The sequence below is a fragment of the Wyeomyia smithii genome, chromosome 1 (genome assembly GCF_029784165.1).
Source record: "Wyeomyia smithii strain HCP4-BCI-WySm-NY-G18 chromosome 1, ASM2978416v1, whole genome shotgun sequence".
Taxonomy (NCBI): Eukaryota; Metazoa; Arthropoda; class Insecta; order Diptera; family Culicidae; genus Wyeomyia; species Wyeomyia smithii.
The window spans coordinates 132,864,534-132,868,841 of record NC_073694.1 but is presented as its reverse complement, the minus strand read 5'-3'; positions in this window follow the sequence as shown (position 1 = coordinate 132,868,841).

Genomic DNA, 4,308 nt, shown 5'->3' with positions numbered 1-4,308 from the left:
ATTTTAATCATATTTTTCAGTTGTTCGAAGACGTCAAAAAATGAGTAGAATTAAATTGATCATGACGGCAAATTTCCTCAAAATGGGGTAACTGGTACTTGCGTGTTGTTTTTGTTATTTTTTGCATATAAAAGCAAACAGCAAACTGAGCAAACCGTCTGAAAAAAGGAAGAAATAGAAATGTTTGAAGTTAGTTGTTATCGGTAGGTAATTCATAATTTGAAATAATTGACTGCAACTAATGCCAATTTTTCTTTTTCACCAGGACTCGTTGGTTGGATATACGGCGAATCAATTCAAAGATCTCCCGTGCCCCGGCGAAGAAAGGTAAATTTCTTGAAATAAGCCTTTTTTTAAATAAAATTCATTAAAAAGGCAAAATATAATAATATCGAGTCAATAATGATAATTTTTCCGAAATTCCCTCATTGAAGCTTAAAGTACTCATTTTTGAGTCGAAAATGAGTAACTTTTACGCATCGCGCATCAGGTATAATATGGGTAATATTTACTCAATTTTTATAACATTCGGTGGTACTCAAAAATGAGTAAAACAACTTACCTTACCAAACAGTCCCAAGCCGTGGTGTGGCCTTTGCTGTACGTAAGAGTCGTCTCCATTCCACTCGGTCCATGGCTGCAGTTCGCCAGCTCTGCAGTCTGCGTAGGGTCCGCAGGTCGTCTTCCACCTGATCGATCCACCTTGCCCGCTGTGCACTTCTCCGTCTCGTCCCTGACGGATTGGTTTCAAGAACCATCTTTACCGGGCTGTCGTCTGACATCCTTACAACGTGCCCAGCCCACCGCAGCCTGCCTATCTTAGCGGTGTGGACGATAGATGGCTCCCCAAGCAGCTCCTGCAGTTCGTGGTTCATTCGCCTTCTGCACACTCCGTTTTCCATCTGCAGTCCACCGAAAATGGTACGCAGTACCTTCCGCTCGAACACCGCAAGGGCGCGTTGGTCCTCCACAAGCATAGTCCATGTCTCATGCCCGTAGAGGATTACCGGTCTGATCAGCGTCTTGTAGATGGTTAAGTTGGTGCGGCGGCGAATTCTACTCTATCGAAGCGTCCTCCGGAGACCAAAGTATGCACGATTTTCTGCCATAATGCGCCGTTGAATTTCTCTGCTGGTATCGTTGTCGGCAGTTACCAGTGAGCCCAGGTACACGAACTCATCGACCACCTCGATTTCATCACCACCAATTTCAACTCGAGGTGGGAGGTTACTGATACTGGTACTGTCTTCACGTGAACCCCTTCCTTTCATGTACTTCGTCTTCGATGCATTGATGACCAGTCCAATCCGTTTGGCTTCAGCCTTTAGTCCGATGTACGTATCCGCCGTCTTCACAAAGGTCCGAACCACAATGTCAATATCGTCGGCGAAACCAAACAGTTGAACCGACTTTTGGAAAATCGTGCCACTTGTGTTAATCCCCGCTCTTATAATGACACCTTCCAGGGCAATGTTGAACAGTAGGCACGAGAGACCATCACCTTGCCTCAGCCCTCTTCGGGTTTCGAAGGGGCTCGAGAGTGCCCCCGAAACACGAACTACACACATCACTCGATCCATCGTCGTTTTGACCAACCGCGTCAGTTTGTCCGGAAAACCGTAGTCGTGCATAATTTGCTATAGCATGTCCCGATCGATTGTGTCGTACGCCGATTTGAAATCGATGAACAAATGATGTGTGGGCACGTTATATTCGCGGCATTTCTGCATAACCTGCCGAACCGCAAATATCTGATCCGTGGTGGCGCGGGCACCCATAAATCCCGCCTGGTAATGCCCCACGAACTGCTTCGCAAATGGCGATAGTCGACGGCAAAGTATTTGAGAGAGTACCTTGTAGGCGGCGTTCAACAGAGTGATTGCCCGGTAATTGCAGCACTCCAGTTTGTCGCCCTTTTTGTAGATGGGACACACAATACCCTCCATCCACTCCTCCGGTACTCGTTCTTCCTCCCAAACCTTGACAATGACCCAGTGCACGGCTCTAGCCAGTGTTTCTCCACCGTATTTCAATAGCTCGCTGGGAAGTTGGTCCACTCCAGCAGCTTTGTTGTTTTTCAGCCAACCAATCTCCTCCTCCACCTCCAGAAGATCGGGGGCTGGAATTCTGATGTCTTCTGCTCGTGCACCAAGATCAGTTGCCATACCGTCCTCGCGCTCTACTGCATCGCCGTTTAGATGCTCGTCGAAGTGCTGCCTCCACCTTTCGATCACCTCACACTCGTCAGTAAGGAGGTTGCCGTCCAAGCTCCTGCACATATCGGCTTGCGGCACGAAGCCTTTACGGGAGCTGTTCAGCTTCTCGTAGAACTTCCGAGTGTCGTTAGCTTGGTACAGCTCTTCCATCGCTACGCGATCTCGGTCCTCTTGCTGGCGCTTCTTCCTTCGTCCTCCGAGTTTTGGCTGTTCCGTGCCTGTCGGTATCGTTCCACGTTTGCTCTCGTGCGGTGTTGCAGCATTTTCGCCCGTGCTGCATTCCTCGACTAACCGTTTGCATTCGCCGTCAAACCAGTCATTTCTATGATTCGGGGCCCTTGTACCTAGTAGCGCTACAGCAGTGCTACCTATGGCGGATCGGATACTCCTCCAGCCATCTTCAAGGGTAGCTGCGCCAAGCTGCTCTTCCGTGGGTAGCACTGCCTCCAGCTGCTGCGCGTATTTCTGTGCAGCCTCGGCGTCCCGCAGTTGCTCAATATTTGGTCGCGGCGTTCGACTTCTGCGGGTGTTATACAACGTCGATAGTTTTGAGCGCATGCACACAGCTACTAGGTAGTGGTCCGAATCTATATTCGCACTGCGGTAGGTGCGAACGTTGATGATGTCAGAGAAGAACCTGCCGTCGATTAGAACGTGGTCGATTTGGTTCTCTGTCTGTTGGTCGGGTGATCTCCAGGTGGATTTGTGGATATCTTTGCGGGGGAAGAAGGTACTTCGGACTACCATACCACGGGAGGCCGCAAAGTTTACGCACCGATGGCCGTTATCATTAGACACGGCATGCAGGCTATCTGGTCCGATTACCGGTCTGTACATTGCCTCCCGGCCTACCTTAGCATTCATGTCCCCAATAACGATTTTCACGTCCCGTCGCGGGCAGCTATCGTAGACCTGCTCCAGCTGCGCGTAGAACGCTTCCTTCTCGTCGTCGGGTCTTCTTTCATGTGTGCAGTGCACGTTGATGATGCAGTAATTGAAGAACCGGCCCTTTATCCTCTATCCACCTTCATCCACCCAATCACGCGTTGGCGCATCTTACCCAGTACTATGAAGTAAGGCTGTGCGAGATGCGAAAATAAACTCGTAGCCGGTAATTTTTGTTTTTAAAGACAAAACCGTAACATCATGCGGGAGGAATTTTTTATTCACGCAGAGCATTTAATTCATGTCTTCACTGAAGTCATATTTGAGGAATATGAAGCCGTCCAAATGCGCTACAAGGTATCTAGTAATTTGTTTGTAGGAATAAATTTTACGCATCTTTTACGTAGCAATACTCAGAGGGAGAGATATGCGAAGAGAGTGTTGTGAGCCAAACGAACATGTCAGAATTCGAGCCAAACGAACAAGAAAGGTAACACATTGAAAGGTATTGCAATAAGGTTCTATAAAGAATATATTTATATTCACACGTTTTCCATGTTCTATTGCTAAAACATGAATTGAGAATCCTCCAAAGTTGCTTCTTCACAGTGATTTTTAACTGGTGGTTCACAAACCCTTTGTATGGTCTACAGATAAATGATGGAAGTATATAAAATTAAACATAAACATAAAATTTAACACCTTCACGGTTTTTGTGATGCATCTTGTTATTCCCCAGGACTTCCACCGTCATCATCAGCTATACGAGCCGAATCAAAAAAATTGGTCAACATTGCGCTTTGAGAAGAGATCTGGCACCTCTGATATGTGAAACCTAGTTGCCAAATCAGCGGTTTTTTTCATCGCTTATCTCTCCCTCTGAGGATCTCTACTTTTACGTACATCAAAATGTGGTTATAATTGGAGCGCACAAGGTTAAAGAGGTCACTTTTTGTCTTTCGTTTAGGAGGGCATAGCAATTTCTATCTTCTTTCTGCTCTACCTTACAGGCCAAATGTTCTATGCTACTCGACTTGTAAAAATTTTCAAGCGTTTTCGGATACTCTGTGTTAGATGAGTCCTCTTCGCACACCGTTGTGTATTTAAATGTGTTTTTTCAGATAGTTCATTGCTATCACTAGGCTGACCAGATATCATGCCTTATAGTGTGCAGACAGAGTGATCGATGTGTCAAGCAGAAAAAGTT